A 20,923-nucleotide genomic window follows, 5' to 3' on the forward strand; every position below is an offset into this window, starting at 1 on the left:
ATGGCCCAATAAGCCTTATGTTCTAGTTCTACCAGGAGGTGACAAGATTTTCCATAAACGCGTTTGAAGGGAGTGGTTCCTATTGGAGTCTTGAAAGCTGTCCTATAAGCCCATAAAGCTTCATTTAACTTGGAGGGCCAATCTTTTCTAGATGTAGCAACAGTCTTTTCCAATATTTGTTTTATCTCTCGGTTAGATACCTCCACTTGTCCGCTTGTTTGTGGATGGCATGGCGTCGCTATTCGGTGATTAACTCCATATTTCCAAAGAAGTTTTTCGAGGATTTTTGAAATGAAATGAGAGCCTCCATCGCTAATCACTAGTCTTGGTACGCCAAACCTAGGAAAGATGACATTTTTAAATAGCTTGGTAACTACTCGTGTGTCGTTTGCAGGGGAAGTGATAGCTTCTATCCATTTTGAAACATAATCGACAGCAACGATGATGTATTTATTGCCAAACGATGATGGAAAGGGGCCCATAAAGTCTATTCCCCAGACGTCAAATATTTCTACTTCTAAAATGCCTTTTTGGGGCATTTCGTCTCGTCTCGAGATGTTTCCAGTTCGTTGACATCTATCACAGTTTGTAATGGCAAAGTGAACGTCTTTCCACAGGTTAGGCCAATAGAGTCCAGATTGGAGGATCTTTGCACAAGTTTTAGACGTGCTTGCATGAACTCCATAGAGGGATGAATGGCAATGCGTTATTATACTTCCTATTTCTTCCTCGGGTACGCAACGTCTAAAGATTCCATCGGGGCCTCTCTTGAAAAGAAGAGGATTGTCCCAATAGTATTGTTTTAGGCCGTGGAAGAAATTTTTCTTCTGTTGGTAGCTTAAATCAAGAGGAAGTACACCAACGACTAAATAGTTTACGAAATCCGCATACCAAGGTGTAATGGTCATGGCTAGAGTGGTTGCGACAGGTTCGTCGGAGGCGTTTCTTTCTATTTGAGTGATAAGCTTATCGTAAGGAAAATCGTCGTTAATTGGTACGATTTCAGGTTCTAGGTTTTCTAAACGAGAAAGGTGGTATGCTACAACATTTTCTGTTCCCTTTTTGTCTTTAATTTCTAAATCGAATTCTTGCAATAGCAAGATCCATCTTAGGAGTCTTGGTTTAGCGTCCTTTTTAGTCAGTAAGTACCTAATTGCAGCCTGGTCGGTGTATATGATTATTTTGGCTCCTACTAGATAGGAACGGAATTTGTCAAAAGCAAATACTACCGCCAAAAGCTCTTTTTCAGTTGTAGCGTAATTCATTTGAGCTTCGTCCATAGTTCTACTAGCATAGTAAATGACGTGAAGTTTCTTATCCTTTCGTTGACCTAGAACAGCACCTACGTATTGCACCCTGATTTTTACCCTACAATTTCATTTCATTCGCATCATTGCATTTCATCTGATTATGTTTTATGTTACTAACCTTGCACAATTTCATGACTTTAATTTTTAATTCAATTTAAATCAAGTTGAATTTTAAATTTGAGTTAATAAAATCATTTTCTTTATCATATTATTTTTTGTTTTAGTCTTTTAATAGAATTCAAATAAAAAGGTCCATTTGGTACAAAGGATTGAAAGCCCATTATCATGCTGGTTGGGTCCAAGTTTTAGCCATATTCTATCAAGCCAAAATTGCTAGGTGAGCAAAATATTGGTGGGACCACATAAGCATGCACAGGAAAAGCTCCCCACGATTTCAAGCTCTAGCAGAGTCACAATTTTCATGATGGTACTAAAAACAAAATCAGATTGCCAAGCTCCATATTCACGTTCATCATGCCTCACGATTGAATCACACAAACAATCGGTCACAAATTTGAATCCTCACCATCTATTCAAAATTAATCAATGGTCCAAATTCTTTCTAAGCTTTTCACACGGATCATGAGTCACAATTCCCTCCAAATTCAACAGAAAATTTCAATCTCTTCATCTATAAATAAAGCTTCAGTCTCACAAGAAAAGGGAGGAGAAAAAGATAACGTTATGCTGCCAAATTGAAATCCAGAATTTCTCCTCAAAGTTAACCGAGCTCTGCAGATCTCACTAGTTTCAAATCTTCAACATACCTTCACTTGAACACACTGATCATCACCATGAGTCACTTGCTCTGACTTCACACCTCTGCCTCCTTCAAATTCTACCAGCATACAACAATTACTCATCATCATGTCACGGTGATTTTCACCTGCAGAGTTACAACATAACAATGACGTCGTAATGATTCAGAACGTAACAACCAAGCATCATCCATCATCATACTTCACGCATGTTCAACTCACCTCGCAACAATTCAACAAGCAGATTCGGATTCATCGCTTCATCTCCATTGCAACTCACAGTAACACATTCACGCAAGACGAACCGATTTGCAGATGAAGTTCAAAGCCGTGCGTGATCTGAATTGGAATTCTTAGAAGAAGTCAAAGGAATGCATATACCTGGATTGCTGCATATATCTCTGGATTTCTCTTCTTCCGATTCTTCATTTATTCATACTCAACAATTTCCGGCGAAACATGGAGAAGATGAATCAGAGAAGATGAACATGGACGGTCAAAGAGATGAAGAGAGGGCGGCCATGGAGGTTGTTATTGTTGTTGCAGTTCGTGAGGAGAGAATAAGGGCCGCTTTGTTTCAGCTTTAAAAAAATGGATTTTTTCTTTGTATTTTTGAAAATAGATTTTCTAAAACCGTTTTTGAAAATATTGCAAATTTTTTTATATTCGTTTTTTCTAAAATGAAACCCTTAATTTGACATCATATAACATAAACATACATAATTGAAGACCAAAACTTAGTCAAAATCATAATTTTTTCAAAAAGTTGTATTTCAAAAATGATTTTTATGAAAATTTATTTGAAATAGCTTCAAAATTAAGTGATTTTTTGAAATTTTGATATCCAAATTTTTTCCCCATAAATAGATAAAATACCTAAAATCACATTTTAAGAATAACTATTCAAACAAATTTTTCATTTGAAGCTTTTATAAAAAATTCTTTGTAAAATTTTTTTTCACAAAATTTGGTAACACTATAAAAATCATTTTTAAAAAAAGCCAAAACAAACGGGCCCTAAGTCGACATTGAGATTGAGAGATTGCAGGGGAAAGGTGGAAGCCGAGTTTGAGGAGGGAGGAACAGACCTTTTCTTGTTTCATTAGGGTTTATTTCATTTTGAGTGTGTTTGGGCTAAGTCTCTTAGAAGCCCAATCTGTTTTCTCTTTGCACACCCTTTTCAGCACTCACCCCCTGGCTTTTGACTGGTTTTTCTTTGGGTCTGCTTTGATGGGCCCAGCGCCTCTATCCTTCTTTACACCTCCATTTTGATTTGTTTTTAAGCCCATTTCTTTTATTTTGCCTCTATTTTATTTTTTATCTTAATATTTGTTTTAGCTTCTTACATTTAAAAATACCAACAATGTTTAGATTTTATTTTCATATCAAAAAAATACAAAAATATTTTAACTTGTTTATTTTCCTTTTTAGCTACTTATTTGTATGTATTCATCTTTTATATTTTCTTTTCCTTTCAAAATGTTTTGTTCGATTTTCTTTTATTTTCTTTTATGCACATGTTAATTCTGTTCCACGACAATTGTGTGAGTCTCCAAAGGTCGAGCAGCAGTGGAACGCGAAGTTTAACATCACACACACACAAAATCTTTTGAGCCGAACTACGGCTGCTCTGATTCCTTAATCGGGATACGTAGGCATTAGGTCGCGGGGCCTGAACGAGCACAATCTTGTATATATTTTCTTTCTTTTCCCCGTGTTTCTTTTCTCTTCTTTCTTCGCGCGTTTCCCTTTAGTTTTAGGTTTAGATTTTTAGATAACACCCTTAGATTTAGACTAACAAGAGCGGATCCCGTCGAGTACGATGAACGAGAGGAGTGCTATCCCCTTCTCCTTGCGTAACCGACACCCTTACCTGTATCTCTAGGTCGTAAGACCATTGTTTGTTTTCTTTATAGGTTTTAGTCGATGTTTTCCTTTCCCATTTTTGGGATAAATAAACAATCGATGGCGACTTCATTGATTTCATTTTGATGATTTCGATCCAAGTTGTTTCAGCTGGCGACTTCACTAGGGACAGATTGACCTTTGCTAGGCCCATCCTAAGTGTCAGTCCTAACTCTTGTTTGTTTTTATCTTTGGGTGTTTTTTTATGCTTTGTTTGTATATCTATATATATTGCTTTATTTGCTGTTATATTCTGGTTATTTGTTGTTCTGTATATATATATATATATTGTTCTGGATTTGTTGTTTTTCTGGTGGGTGGGATGATACTGTGAGATAAAGGCCCAATCCCCAGGCCAGTATACACCTAGGCTAGCGTGGATACTCATGTCGAATCCGTGGCCCTTGACACGTATGAGGAGACATGAGACACCACAACCCGGATTCAGTTCTCTCGACGATGCCTTTGCCCTGCACCCTTAGTGCAGATCGCAAGGTGTCCGACTAGAGGATTCTGGGCGACCATTAGGGACATCCGTTTTGTGTCTAGAATACATACCCGTGAGGTTTGGGATGGGACAAGAAATGTTACCTTCATCATACCCGGATTGCTGTTTTCCAGAAGGCGTCGAACCTTTGATCCTGTTACTTTTGACCTAGTGTCGAATCTTATATCCTGTGTGCATCTTGCATTGCATATCATTGCATGTCATTGTATAGTTCTCGCATTCATCCAGGTTGCCTGAGATCTCATTTTCAGTTGTTCATTCTCCCAGTTAGCTGTTGATTGCCAAGCTGTTTCCTCAACACCGATACGAAACTAGAGTTGCCGTCAGACAAAGAATGGCAGACCAAGAGAAACATAACATGGAAGTCAGAATGGAAATTGATGAGTTGAAATCAAGAATGATTAAGCTTACTGAGATGATGCAAGTATTGATGGCTAGGACTGATCCACCTCAGAGGACTGTTATTTCCGAAGTCGCAACTGTTGTTGTTGACCCTTCATTTGTTCAGAAGCCACCTTCTACTTGGCTAGAATTTTGGTTACCTGAGAATTTCTCTCCAACATATGTCAATGCTTCTATGGTAGGTCAAACTTCGAGGCAGGTATTTCAACCTCCAGTCTTTTCTGAACCTTCACCTGTTGTTCATAGTGTTGCTCAAGTTGTTCCAGCTCGTTATGACAATCCTCTCTATGACTACTGTTCTGTTGGTTCTCGAAGTGTTAGTCAAGGAGATTGTGGTGAAGTTGAAGAAGTCCGTGAACAATATCAGGCATTGGAAAATAGACTAAGAGCTATGGAAGGAAGTAATTTCTTTAGTGTGAATGTTGATAATATGGGTCTAGTTTTGAATCGTGTCATGCCTTCCAAGTTCAAAGTTCCTGAGTTTGAGAAGTATAAGGGGCATACTTGTCCGAGGAGTCATTTGACCATGTACTACAGAAAGATGACTGCTTATACCAACAACCAGAATTTTCTTATTCATTGCTTTCAGGACAGTTTAAGTGGTGCTTCGCTAAAGTGGTACATGAGTTTAGAAAAGGGTTGTGTTCAAAGTTTCCAAGATTTAGCTGATGCATTCATGAAACAGTACAAGTATAACCTGGACATGGCACCTGATCGTCGTTAACTTCAGAACATGGCTCAGAAGGAAAAGGAATCTTTCAAAGAATATGCTCAACGTTGGAGAGAATTGGCTTCCCAAGTTGAACCACCTCTGTCTGAGAAGGAATTGACTAGCTTGTTCATGGATACTCTCTCTCCTTTCTTTTGGGAGAAGATGATTGGAAGTGTGTCTTCAAATTTCACTGATTTGGTGACAATTGGTCAAAGGCTAGAAGAAGGAATTAGGAAAGGAAAAGTGTCTGTTGCTGTTGATTCTTCAAAGAAACCTTTTGGGGGCTTCCAAAAGAAAAAAGAAGGTGAAACCAGTGCTATTGAAAGACCTCGACAGAGAGCTCAACATTACGGTCAACCTCAGGTAGCTGTTGTCCAAGCTCCTCATCAGAATACTAGTCAGAATCATGCTGCAAGGAATAGAACTCAGTTTGACCCTATTCCAATGACTTATACTCAGTTGTATCCTCACTTGGTTCAGCTAGGTTTGATTACCATAAGGTCTTTTACTCCTCTGAATCCTCTTCCAGCTAACTTCAGGTCTGATCTCCACTGTGAGTTCCATCAAGGAGTTGCTGGTCATGATTTAGAGCATTGTTACGCACTGAAGACTAGAGTGCAAGAGTTGGTCAGATGAAAGGTGATAGATTTCACGGCTCGTACTCCAAATGTTGTCAACAATCCTTTTCCAGTGAATGACAAATGAAGCTTCAGTCAAAGTCAGATTCTCTCCATTGTAACTCACAGTAACACATTCACGCAAGACGAACCGATTTGTAGATGAAGTTCAAAGCCGTGCGTGATCTGAATTGGAATTCTTAGAAGAAGTCAAAGGAATGCATATACCTGGATTGCTGCATATATCTCTGGATTTCTCTTCTTCCGATTCTTCATTTATTCATACTCAACAATTTCCGGCGAAAACCTCGTCGCCGTCGGTAATCCACTCCTCTTCAAATCTGAATGATATTATGTGGTATGTTTGTTTGTTGTGATGCTATACTTCAATACTATATTGTATGTTTGTTTATTGTGATGCTATACTTCAATGTTATGCCTCTTAATTGCTGTTGTTATGTTATCGTCGTTAATTGATTCTCTGTGAAATCACTGTTATTGTGGTTCGTTGTTGAGAACCGAGTGAGAAGGAGAGGGAAATTTTTGTGCGTTGTTTTCATTGAAGGACTTTTAGCTTCGAAGGAGGTTTGAGGCGAAGGAGATAGAGAATAGAGGGCATTTTGTTGTTGGTTTTTGATTTAGAGATTTGACGAGGGAGATTGTTGTTGCGTTTAAATCTGAGAAGATGAACAAGGACGGTCAAAGAGATGAAGAGAGGGCGGCCATGGAGGTTGTTATTGTTGTTGCGGTTCGTGAGGAGAGAATAAGTCGACATTGAGATTGAGAGATTGCAGGGGAAAGGTGGAAGCCAAGTTTGAGGAAGGAGGCACAGACCTTTTCTTGTTTCATTAGGGTTTATTTCATTTTGAGTGTGTTTGGGCTAAGTGTCTTAGAAGCCCAATCCGCTTTCTCTTTGCACACCCTTTTCAGCGCTCACCCCCTTGGCTTTTGACTGATTTTTCTTTGGGCCTGCTTTGATGGGCCCAGCGCCTCTATCCTTCTTTACACCTCCATTTTGATTTGTTTTTAAGCCCATTTCTTTTATTTTTCCTCTATTTTATTTTTTATCTTAATATTTGTTTTAGCTTCTTACATTTAAAAATACCAACAATGTTTAGATTTTATTTTCATATCAAAAAAATACAAAAATATTTTAACTTGTTTATTTTCCTTTTTAGCTACTTATTTGTATGTATTCATCTTTTATATTTTCTTTTCCTTTCAAAATGTTTTGTTCGATTTTCTTTTATTTTATTTTATGCACATGTTAATTCTGTTCCACGACAATTGTGTGAGTCTCCAAAGGTCGAGCAGCAGTGGAACGCGAAGTTTAACATCACACACACACAAAATCTTTTGAGCCGAACTACGGCTGCTCTGATTCCTTAATCGGGATACGTAAGCATTAGGTCGCGGGGCCTGAACGAGCACAATCTTGTATATATTTTCTTTCTTTTCCCCGTGTTTCTTTTCTCTTCTTTCTTCGCGCGTTTCCCTTTAGTTTTAGGTTTAGATTTTTAGATAACACCCTTAGATTTAGACTAACAAGAGCGGATCCCGTCGAGTACGATGGACGAGAGGAGTGCTAACCCCTTCTCCTTGCGTAACCGACACCCTTACCTGTATCTCTGGGTCGTAAGACCATTGTTTGTTTTCTTTATAGGTTTTAGTTGATGTTTTCCTTTCCCATTTTTGGGATAAATAAACAATCGATGGCGACTTCATTGATTTGATTTTGATGATTTCGATCCAATTGTTTCAGCTGGCGACTTCACTAGGGACAGATTGACCTTTGCTAGGCCCATCCTGAGTGTCAGTCCTAACTCTTGTTTGTTTTTATCTTTGGGTGTTTTTTTATGCTTTGTTTGTATATCTGTATATATTGCTTTATTTGCTGTTATATTCTGGTTATTTGTTGTTCTGTATATATATTGTTCCGAATTTGTTGTTTTTCTGGTGGGTGGGATGATACTGTGAGATAAAGGCCCAATCCCCAGGCCAGTATACACCTAGGCTAGCGTGGATACTCATGTCGAATCGCGTGGCCCTTGACACGTATGAGGATACATGAGACACCACAACCCGGATTCAGTTCTCTCGACGATGCCTTTGCCCTGCACCCTTAGTGCAGATCGCAAGGTGTCCGACTAGAGGATTCTGGGCGACCATTAGGGACATCCTGTTTGTGTCTAGAATACATACCCGTGAGGTTTGGGATGGGACAAGAAATGTTACCTTCATCATACCCGGATTGCTGTTTTCCAGAAGGCGTCGAACCTTTGATCCTGTTACTTTTGACCTAGTGTTGAATCTTATATCCTGTGTGCATCTTGCATTGCATATCATTGCATGTCATTGTATAGTTCTCGCATTCATCCAGGTTGCCTGAGATCTCATTTTCAGTTGTTCATTCTCCCAGTTAGCTGTTGATTGCCAAGCTGTTTCCTCAACACCGATACGAAACTAGAGCTGCCGTCAGACAAAGAATGGCAGACCAAGAGAAACATAACATGGAAGTCAGAATGGAAATTGATGAGTTGAAATCAGGAATGATTAAGCTTACTGAGATGATGCAAGTATTGATGGCTAGGACTGATCCACCTCAGAGGACTGTTATTTCCGAAGTCGCAACTGTTGTTGTTGACCCTTCATTTGTTCAGAAGCCACCTTCTACTTGGCTAGAATTTTGGTTACCTGAGAATTTCTCTCCAACATATGTCAATGCTTCTATGGTAGGTCAAACTTCGAGGCAGATGTTTCAACCTCCAGTCTTTTCTGAACCTTCACCTGTTGTTCATATTGTTGCTCAAGTTGTTCCAGCTAGTTATGACAATCCTCTCTATGACTACTGTTCTGTTGGTTCTCGAAGTGTTAGTCAAGGAGATTATGGTGAAGTTGAAGAAGTCTGTGAACAATATCAGGCATTGGAAAATAGACTAAGAGCTATGGAAGGAAGTAATTTCTTTAGTGTGAATGTTGATAATATGGGTCTAGTTTTGAATCGTGTCATGCCTTCCAAGTTCAAAGTTCCTGAGTTTGAGAAGTATAAGGGGCATACTTGTCCGAGGAGTCATTTGACCATGTACTACAGAAAGATGACTGCTTATACCAACAACCTGAATTTTCTTATTCATTGCTTTCAGGACAGTTTAAGTGGTGCTTCGCTAAAGTGGTACATGAGTTTAGAAAAGGGTTGTGTTCAAAGTTTCCAAGATTTAGCTGATGCATTCATGAAACAGTACAAGTATAACCTGGACATGGCACCTGATCGTCGTCAACTTCAGAACATGGCTCAGAAGGAAAAGGAATCTTTCAAAGAATATGCTCAACGTTGGAGAGAATTGGCTTCCCAAGTTGAACCACCTCTGTCTGAGAAGGAATTGACTAGCTTGTTCATGGATACTCTCTCTCCTTTCTTTTGGGAGAAGATGATTGGAAGTGTGTCTTCAAATTTCACTGATTTGGTGACAATTGGTCAAAGGCTAGAAGAAGGAATTAGGAAAGGAAAAGTGTCTGTTGCTGTTGATTCTTCAAAGAAACCTTTTGGGGGCTTCCAAAAGAAAAAAGAAGGTGAAACCAGTGCTATTGAAAGACCTCGACAGAGAGCTCAATATTACGGTCAACCTCAGGTAGCTGTTGTCCAAGCTCCTCATCAGAATACTAGTCAGAATCATGCTGCAAGGAATAGAACTCAGTTTGACCCTATTCCAATGACTTATACTCAGTTGTATCCTCACTTGGTTCAGCTAGGTTTGATTACCATAAGGTCTTTTACTCCTCTGAATCCTCTTCCAGCTAACTTCAGGTCTGATCTCCACTGTGAGTTCCATCAAGGAGCTGCTGGTCATGATTTAGAGCATTGTTACGCATTGAAGACTAGAGTGCAAGAGTTGGTCAGATGAAAGGTGATAGATTTCACGGCTCGTACTCCAAATGTTGTCAACAATCCTTTTCCAGTGAACGACAAATGAAGCTTCAGTCAAAGTCAGATTCTCTCCATTGCAACTCACAGTAACACATTCACGCAAGACGAACCGATTTGCAGATGAAGTTCAAAGCCGTGCGTGATCTGAATTGGAATTCTTAGAAGAAGTCAAAGGAATGCATATACCTGTATTGCTGCATATATCTCTCGATTTCTCTTCTTCCGATTCTTCATTTATTCATACTCAACAATTTCCGGCGAAAACCTCGTCGCCGTCGGTAATCCACTCCTCTTCAAATCTGAATGATATTATGTGGTATGTTTGTTTGTTGTGATGCTATACTTCAATACTATATTGTATGTTTGTTTATTGTGATGCTATACTTCAATGTTATGCCTCTTAATTGCTGTTGTTATGTTATCGTCGTTAATTGATTCTCTGTGAAATCACTGTTATTGTGGTTCGTTGTTGAGAACCGAGTGAGAAGGAGAGGGAAATTTTCGTGCGTTGTTTTCATTGAAGGACTTTTAGCTTCGAAGGAGGTTTGAGGCGAAGGAGATAGAGAATAGAGGGCATTTTGTTGTTGGTTTTTGATTTAGAGATTTGACGAGGGAGATTGTTGTTGCGTTTAAATCTGAGAAGATGAACATGGACGGTCAAAGAGATGAAGAGAGGGCGGCCATGGAGGTTGTTATTGTTGTTGCGGTTCGTGAGGAGAGAATAAGTCGACATTGAGATTGAGAGATTGCAGGGGAAAGGTGGAAGCCAAGTTTGAGGAAGGAGGCACAAACCTTTTCTTGTTTCATTAGGGTTTATTTCATTTTGAGTGTGTTTGGGCTAAGTGTCTTAGAAGCCCAATCCGCTTTCTCTTTGCACACCCTTTTCAGCGCTCACCCCCTTGGCTTTTGACTGGTTTTTCTTTGGGCATGCTTTGATGGGCCCAGCGCCTCTATCCTTCTTTACACCTCCATTTTGATTTGTTTTTAAGCCCATTTCTTTTATTTTTCCTCTATTTTATTTTTTATCTTAATATTTGTTTTAGCTTCTTACATTTAAAAATACAAACAATGTTTAGATTTTATTTTCATATCAAAAAAATACAAAAATATTTTAACTTGTTTATTTTCCTTTTTAGCTACTTATTTGTATGTATTCATCTTTTATATTTTCTTTTCCTTTCAAAATGTTTTGTTCGATTTTCTTTTATTTTATTTTATGCACATGTTAATTCTGTTCCACGACAATTGTGTGAGTCTCCAAAGGTCGAGCAGCAGTGGAACGCGAAGTTTAACATCACACACACACAAAATCTTTTGAGCCGAACTACGGCTGCTCTGATTCCTTAATCGGGATACGTAAGCATTAGGTCGCGGGGCCTGAACGAGCACAATCTTGTATATATTTTCTTTCTTTTCCCCGTGTTTCTTTTCTCTTCTTTCTTCGCGCGTTTCCCTTTAGTTTTAGGTTTAGATTTTTAGATAACACCCTTAGATTTAGACTAACAAGAGCGGATCCCGTCGAGTACGATGGACGAGAGGAGTGCTAACCCCTTCTCCTTGCGTAACCGACACCCTTACCTGTATCTCTGGGTCGTAAGACCATTGTTTGTTTTCTTTATAGGTTTTAGTTGATGTTTTCCTTTCCCATTTTTGGGATAAATAAACAATCGATGGCGACTTCATTGATTTGATTTTGATGATTTCGATCCAATTGTTTCAGCTGGCGACTTCACTAGGGACAGATTGACCTTTGCTAGGCCCATCCTGAGTGTCAGTCCTAACTCTTGTTTGTTTTTATCTTTGGGTGTTTTTTTATGCTTTGTTTGTATATCTGTATATATTGCTTTATTTGCTGTTATATTCTGGTTATTTGTTGTTCTGTATATATATTGTTCCGAATTTGTTGTTTTTCTGGTGGGTGGGATGATACTGTGAGATAAAGGCCCAATCCCCAGGCCAGTATACACCTAGGCTAGCGTGGATACTCATGTCGAATCGCGTGGCCCTTGACACGTATGAGGAGACATGAGACACCACAACCCGGATTCAGTTCTCTCGACGATGCCTTTGCCCTGCACCCTTAGTGCAGATCGCAAGGTGTCCGACTAGAGGATTCTGGGCGACCATTAGGGACATCCTGTTTGTGTCTAGAATACATACCCGTGAGGTTTGGGATGGGACAAGAAATGTTACCTTCATCATACCCGGATTGCTGTTTTCCAGAAGGCGTCGAACCTTTGATCCTGTTACTTTTGACCTAGTGTTGAATCTTATATCCTGTGTGCATCTTGCATTGCATATCATTGCATGTCATTGTATAGTTCTCGCATTCATCCAGGTTGCCTGAGATCTCGTTTTCAGTTGTTCATTCTCCCAGTTAGCTGTTGATTGCCAAGCTGTTTCCTCAACACCGATACAAAACTAGAGCTGCCGTCAGACAAAGAATGGCAGACCAAGAGAAACATAACATGGAAGTCAGAATGGAAATTGATGAGTTGAAATCAGGAATGATTAAGCTTACTGAGATGATGCAAGTATTGATGGCTAGGACTGATCCACCTCAGAGGACTGTTATTTCCGAAGTCGCAACTGTTGTTGTTGACCCTTCATTTGTTCAGAAGCCACCTTCTACTTGGCCAGAATTTTGGTTACCTGAGAATTTCTCTCCAACATATGTCAATGCTTCTATGGTAGGTCAAACTTCGAGGCAGGTATTTCAACCTCCAGTCTTTTCTGAACCTTCACCTGTTGTTCATAGTGTTGCTCAAGTTGTTCCAGCTCGTTATGACAATCCTCTCTATGACTACTGTTCTGTTGGTTCTCGAAGTGTTAGTCAAGGAGATTATGGTGAAGTTGAAGAAGTCCGTGAACAATATCAGGCATTGGAAAATAGACTAAGAGCTATGGAAGGAAGTAATTTCTTTAGTGTGAATGTTGATAATATGGGTCTAGTTTTGAATCTTGTCATGCCTTCCAAGTTCAAAGTTCCTGAGTTTGAGAAGTATAAGGGGCATACTTGTTCGAGGAGTCATTTGACCATGTACTACAGAAAGATGACTGCTTATACCAACAACCAGAATTTTCTTATTCATTGCTTTCAGGACAGTTTAAGTGGTGCTTCGCTAAAGTGGTACATGAGTTTAGAAAAGGGTTGTGTTCAAAGTTTCCAAGATTTAGCTGATGCATTCATGAAACAGTACAAGTATAACCTGGACATGGCACCTGATCGTCGTCAACTTCAGAACATGGCTCAGAAGGAAAAGGAATCTTTCAAAGAATATGCTCAACGTTGGAGAGAATTGGCTTCCCAAGTTGAACCACCTCTGTCTGAGAAGGAATTGACTAGCTTGTTCATGGATACTCTCTCTCCTTTCTTTTGGGAGAAGATGATTGGAAGTGTGTCTTCAAATTTCACTGATTTGGTGACAATTGGTCAAAGGCTAGAAGAAGGAATTAGGAAAGGAAAAGTGTCTGTTGTTGTTGATTCTTCAAAGAAACCTTTTGGGGGCTTCCAAAAGAAAAAAGAAGGTGAAACCAGTGCTATTGAAAGACCTCGACAGAGAGCTCAACATTACGGTCAACCTCAGGTAGCTGCTGTCCAAGCTCCTCATCAGAATACTAGTCAGAATCATGCTGCAAGGAATAGAACTCAGTTTGACCCTATTCCAATGACTTATACTCAGTTGTATCCTCACTTGGTTCAGCTAGGTTTGATTACCATAAGGTCTTTTACTCCTCTGAATCCTCTTCCAGCTAACTTCAGGTCTGATCTCCACTGTGAGTTCCATCAAGGAGCTGCTGGTCATGATTTAGAGCATTGTTACGCACTGAAGACTAGAGTGCAAGAGTTGGTCAGATGAAAGGTGATAGATTTCACGGCTCGTACTCCAAATGTTGTCAACAATCCTTTTCCAGTGAATGACAAATGAAGCTTCAGTCAAAGTCAGATTCTCTCCATTGCAACTCACAGTAACACATTCACGCAAGACGAACTGATTTGCAGATGAAGTTCAAAGCCGTGCGTGATCTGAATTGGAATTCTTAGAAGAAGTCAAAGGAATGCATATACCTGGATTGCTGCATATATCTCTGGATTTCTCTTCTTCCGATTCTTCATTTATTCATACTCAACAATTTCCGGCGAAAACCTCGTCGCCGTCGGTAATCCACTCCTCTTCAAATCTGAATGATATTATGTGGTATGTTTGTTTGTTGTGATGCTATACTTCAATACTATATTGTATGTTTGTTTGTTGTGATGCTATACTTCAATGTTATGCCTCTTAATTGCTGTTGTTATGTTATCGTCGTTAATTGATTCTCTGTGAAATCACTGTTATTGTGGTTCGTTATTGAGAACCGAGTGAGAAGGAAAGGGAAATTTTCGTGCGTTGTTTTCATTGAAGGACTTTTAGCTTCGAAGGAGGTTTGAGGCGAAGGAGATAGAGAATAGAGGGCATTTTGTGGTTGGTTTTTGATTTAGAGATTTGACGAGGGAGATTGTTGTTGCGTTTAAATCTGAGAAGATGAACATGGACGGTCAAAGAGATGAAGAGAGGGCGGCCATGGAGGTTGTTATTGTTGTTGCGGTTCGTGAGGAGAGAATAAGTCGACATTGAGATTGAGAGATTGCAGGGGAAAGGTGGAAGCCAAGTTTGAGGAAGGAGGCACAGACCTTTTCTTGTTTCATTAGGGTTTATTTCATTTTGAGTGTGTTTGGGCTAAGTGTCTTAGAAGCCCAATCCGCTTTCTCTTTGCACACCCTTTTCAGCGCTCACCCCCTTGGCTTTTGACTAGTTTTTCTTTGGGCCTGCTTTGATGGGCCCAGCGCCTCTATCCTTCTTTACACCTCCATTTTGATTTGTTTTTAAGCCCATATCTTTTATTTTTCCTCTATTTTATTTTTTATCTTAATATTTGTTTTAGCTTCTTACACTTAAAAATACCAACAATGTTTAGATTTTATTTTCATATCAAAAAAATACAAAAATATTTTAACTTGTTTATTTTCCTTTTTAGCTACTTATTTGTATGTATTCTTCTTTTATATTTTCTTTTCCTTTCAAAATGTTTTGTTCGATTTTCTTTTATTTTATTTTATGCACATGTTAATTCTGTTCCACGACAATTGTGTGAGTCTCCAAAGGTCGAGCAGCAGTGGAACGCGAAGTTTAACATCACACACACACACAAAATCTTTTGAGCCGAACTACGGCTGCTCTGATTCCTTAATCGGGATACGTAGGCATTAGGTCGCGGGGCCTGAACGAGCACAATCTTGTATATATTTTCTTTCTTTTCCCCGTGTTTCTTTTCTCTTCTTTCTTCGCGCGTTTCCCTTTAGTTTTAGGTTTAGATTTTTAGATAACACCCTTAGATTTAGACTAACAAGAGCGGATCCCGTCGAGTACGATGGACGAGAGGAGTGCTAACCCCTTCTCCTTGCGTAACCGACACCCTTACCTGTATCTCTGGGTCGTAAGACCATTGTTTGTTTTCTTTATAGGTTTTAGTTGATGTTTTCCTTTCCCATTTTTGGGATAAATAAACAATCGATGGCGACTTCATTGATTTCATTTTGATGATTTCGATCCCATTGTTTCAGCTGGCGACTTCACTGGGGACAGATTGACCTTTGCTAGGCCCATCCTGAGTGTCAGTTCTAACTCTTGTTTGTTTTTATCTTTGGGTGTTTTTTTATGCTTTGTTTGTATATCTGTATATATTGCTTTATTTGCTGTTATATTCTGGTTATTTGTTGTTCTGTATATATATTGTTCCAAATTTGTTGTTTTTCTGGTGGGTGGGATGATACTGTGAGATAAAGGCCCAATCCCCAGGCCAGTATACACTTAGGCTAGCGTGGATACTCATGTCGAATCGCGTGGCCCTTGACACGTATGAGGAGACATGAGACACCACAACCCGGATTCAGTTCTCTCGACGATGCCTTTGCCCTGCACCCTTAGTGCAGATCGCAAGGTGTCCGACTAGAGGATTCTGGGCGACCATTAGGGACATCCTGTTTGTGTCTAGAATACATACCCGTGAGGTTTAGGATGGGACTAGAAATGTTACCTTCATCATACCCGGATTGCTGTTTTCCAGAAGGCGTCGAACCTTTGATCCTGTTACTTTTGACCTAGGGTTGAATCTTATATCCTGTGTGCATCTTGCATTGCATATCATTGCATGTCATTGTTTAGTTCTCGCATTCATCCAGGTTGCCTGAGATCTCATTTTCAGTTGTTCATTCTCCCAGTTAGCTGTTGATTGCCAAGATGTTTCCTCAACACTGATACGAAACTAGAGCTGCCGTCAGACAAAGAATGGCAGACCAAGAGAAACATAACATGGAAGTCAGAATGGAAATTGATGAGTTGAAATCAGGAATGATTAAGCTTACTGAGATGATGCAAGTATTGATGGCTAGGACTGATCCACCTCAGAGGACTGTTATTTCCGAAGTCGCAACTGTTGTTGTTGACCCTTCATTTGTTCAGAAGCCACCTTCTACTTGGCCAGAATTTTGGTTACCTGAGAATTTCTCTCCAATGTATGTCAATGCTTCTATGGTAGGTCAAACTTCGAGGCAGGTATTTCAACCTCCGGTCTTTTCTGAACCTCGTCCCGACCTCGTCCTGACCCAGCTTTTGTAGTCTTGGATTCTGAGGATGAAGCAAAATCATTGCTTTCTCTTGATAGAGAACCTTAACCCTACTTCATTCTGAACCCAGACTCTTCAACCACCCAATTCAAAACCAAATCTTATGAACTTTTTGTTGGTATTCGTTTTGAATTCTTAAAGCTTAAGGTACAAACAGGTTTATATGCAATGAAGGTAGCACATAATGCCAAGGTGGATTATGTTTCTTATGAGAATCTCTAGAGAGCTTTCTGAAGAGAGATTAATTCTGACTTTCTGAAGCTTCAAGAAGCATGTATGGCTGATGCTCCTGGTCCCTCTAGATCTCTTAGGGATTTTGAAGAAAGCTATTTCTTTCCCATCAGAAGCTGGAAATCTCTTGAAGAGAAGGAATCTTTTGATGAGCTTGGAGAAGTGCATCCTCTTGCTTTGGTTGTGTGGAAGCCTCAGTGCAACGTTCTGACTGGAGACTTTCAGTCTATATTCAACTGGCTTAGAGAGAATCCCTCTGATAAAGCACCAAGTATGGTATATCCAAGCATCGAATACCCATCAGAATCGGTTGCTCCAACACCTCAACAGAATATGGCTGACATTCTTCTGGCTTTAGAGAATCCAGATGCTGTAATCGCTGCTCCGGTGTACACTGATGATGCTGTTGCATCAGAAGCTGATGTTGAGAATAATGATGCTGAGAATCATCCTGCTGAGAAAAATCCGGTTAAGGAAAAACAAGATGATTTTCTCATGGTAGAAGCTGCTGAGACTCCTCATGTCATGGATAATAGCTTTGATGCTTCTTCTGCTGGACCTTCTGCCTCTATTTTGATAAACACCATGAAGGCTCTTCAACAGAATCAAGTTGACTTGGCTACCCGTCTTGACAAGCACGAGGATACTCATGATGAGTTCAGATCATTCATGAAGACTCAGACGGAAGACACTACTGAGATTAAAAACCTTATGGCCCTCTTAGCCTCTAAGCTTGGCTCGTCGTAGTGTGTTTTAGTCTTAGTTGTTTCCTTTTGTTTCTATGCATTTGTTTCTTGCATTTGCTTCTATCTTGTTTTGTACCTTCTGATATTAATCAATGAAATATTATCTTCTTCACTCTGTGTGTCTTTTATCATCTGAATCTTTTACTGCTTTTTGATGTTATGACAAAAAGGGGGAGAAACATGATAATTGATTTGGTTTATTATATCAGTTGCTGGATTAAGTCTCAACATTCCTAACATTATTTTCAAGTTCTATGTCTTTGAGATTTTTTGCAGGATTGAAGATGTTCTGAAAAAGCTCAGCATGAGAAGCAAATACATGAGGAAAAGCAATTCTATAAAGAAGCAAGTTCTTAAAGATTTGAAGAAAGCTTAGTGCTGTGAAGCGTCAAGATCAGAAGAAAGAAGAATGTTCTGATATTCTTCTTAGAATAATATGATACATTATTCTTTTTAGAATGTTCTGATACATTTCTTGTTCTTTAGATTGCTCTGATACATTCATGCTCTGACATTTTTGTTTAGTATGCTCTAATACATTCTAGGATGTAAATATGCTCTGATACATTCAAGAATGTTATGATACAATCAAGCATGATATGATTCAATGGATTACAAAGAATAAATTCAAAGCTCTGAAGCTGTCCTATGGAAGCAAGAAGCAGAAGCTCTGAATATTATGAAGTTCTATGCAAAGTGAAAGTCTCGACTGAAATGGAAAAATACTCAGGGAATTTTTTTATTTATAAAATTCTTCTAGTATTAATTTCAGGGGGAGATTGTTAATCTCAGGGGGAGACATATTCACACACTCTATTTATATGCTTATGCTATAACTGTGTAATTGTCTTTGGTCATCTGATATTCTGGTTACAAATTCATATCAATTATATATGTCTTTGTCATTATCAAAAAGGGGGAGATTGTTAGAACAAGATTTGTTCTGATCAATATTCTTGTTTTGATGATAACAGTATATATGAATTTTGTATAAGACAATGTGGTACTCTAATCCTATGCATTTTCCATTTCAGGAAATATATAAAGAGTATGCACAAATCAGCGCTAAGAAGCACTGACTCAGAAGGTTCAGGATGGCTACATCAGAACATGCTCTCACAAGACATCAGAAGATGGTCTAGCAGAATTAGAACATGGACTGTGAAGCATCAGAATAACATGAAGTCAGAAGCAGAAGCACTAAAGTTCTTATGGTATCACGCTAAAGCTCTTCAAAGTCAGAAGACAAGAAGATGCTTTGCACCAAGCTGTTTAACTCTGATATTCAAACGTTGTTATTCACAATCATGAGTCCAGAAGCAAGTACAAGATGACAGGCTATTAAGTCTAATCTCTGACTGACAAAAGGAACGTTAGAAGCTACAAAAGGCAAAGTCAATAAAAGCAGGAAAAGCATGGCTCGAGGTAGTTGACAAAAGTGTGAAACATTAAATGCAAAGCTGTACTATTCACGCAATGTATTAAATGCAACCCAACGGTCATCTTCTCAAATGCCTATAAATATGGAAGTTCTGATCAGAAGCAGCTAACCAACTCTTACCCAAAATACTGAAACACTGTCAAAATCAAAGCTCACTAACTTCATCTTCAACCTCACAAACTCTTGTAATATTTAGTGAGTGTTAAGCTTAGAACTTAAGAGAAATATCACAATTGTGATTATAGCTTTATAAGAAGCAATTCATACTTTTGTAACATTTATTTTACATTGATTGTAAAAGGTTCCTAGAGTGATCAGTTAGATTAGTAGACTCTAGAAGACTTAAAAGTTTTCTAAGTGGTGATTTCCTAGAGTGATCAAGTTGTGATCAGAATACTCTAGAAGACTTAGAGGGTATCTAAGTGGAAAACCATTGTAATCAGTTTGATTAGTGGATTAAATCCTCAGTTGAGGTAAATCACTCTAAGGGGGTGGACTGGAGTAGTTTCGTTAACAACGAACCAGGATAAAAATAATTGTGTTAATTGTTTTTATTTTACAAGTTTTTGAAGTCACAATTATTCAAACCCCCCTTTCTAAGTGTTTTTCTATCCTTCACCATTTACTTCGTACATTCCTCCTTTGGTTTGTGATTTCTCTACAACGGCTCGTTCTCCTCCCCATTGGTAATGGTTCTGTGCCATGTTTTTTATGAGGTTATATGCTTCATCATGAGGTTTTTCCATCAGAGCTCCGCCAGCAGCGACATCTATGGTCATTTTAGTGTTATATAATAGACAACCATAAAAAGTATGGATGATCAGCCATGGTTCAAGTCCATGATGAGGACATATTCTTAGCATGTCTTTGTATCGCTCCCAAGCTTCGAAGAGTGATTCGTTGTCTTTTTGGGTAAATCCGTTGATTTGACCTCTTAGCATAGCAGTTTTGCTAGGAGGGAAATATCTCGCTAAGAAAACTCTCTTTAATTCATCCTAGGTTGTTATGGAGTTAGAGGGTAAGGATTGAAGTCATGCTCTAGCTCTATCTCTCAAGGAGAAGGGAAAAAGACGTAATCAAATAGCTTCGGGACTGACATTGTTAGCTTTGACAGTGTCAGCGTATTGCACGAACACGGATAAATGGAGATTACGATCGTCTGCGGGGCTTCCAGAGAATTGGTTCTATTGGACAGCTTGCACCAGTGAAGGTTTTAGTTTGAAATTTTTTGTCTCAATCGAAGGTGGTGCGATACTTGAGGGTGGTTCAGCTCGTGAAGGAGCGGCATAGTCTCTAAGAGGACGAAGAGCAGCCATCTCTAACTTCGGGGTTGGTTGATCAGCAAAGATCAATTCCTGAGAAACTGGAATTGGTTCTACTTCGGGAAGATGATGAATATGACGTGTTACGTTAATAAAACGTTCGATTTCGTTAATTCGTTGTATTAATTCCCCTCCTTGTAAACGAGTATTTGGCATACAATCGCTTAAAGAAAAGGAACAGAATTGCCCTAGTCTCTACAGTGTAACAGAGAGTTACGATATCGACTTAAATAGTCCCCGACAATGGCGCCAAAAACTTGATCGCGACTTTACGTGTCTATAAATCTGATAACTGCAAGTGCACGGTCGTGTCGTGTAGTTTTAAAAGATATCGAATCCACAAGGACTATGAATCGATCTACCGTTATCTAAGGTTACT

At 39.1% G+C, this 20,923-nt stretch overlaps 1 non-coding gene across 1 annotated transcript; it reads left to right on the top strand.

Annotated features, from left to right (window-relative positions):
- The first annotated feature begins 20,056 nt into the window (after positions 1 to 20,056).
- On the top strand, positions 20,057 to 20,163 carry LOC131636197 (small nucleolar RNA R71). Its single transcript, XR_009293979.1, has one exon. It is a non-coding gene; the product is annotated as a small nucleolar RNA R71 (small nucleolar RNA).
- The last annotated feature ends 760 nt before the right edge of the window (positions 20,164 to 20,923 follow it).

The sequence above is a fragment of the Vicia villosa genome, unplaced genomic scaffold (genome assembly GCF_029867415.1).
Source record: "Vicia villosa cultivar HV-30 ecotype Madison, WI unplaced genomic scaffold, Vvil1.0 ctg.001659F_1_1, whole genome shotgun sequence".
Classification (NCBI taxonomy): domain Eukaryota; kingdom Viridiplantae; phylum Streptophyta; class Magnoliopsida; order Fabales; family Fabaceae; genus Vicia; species Vicia villosa.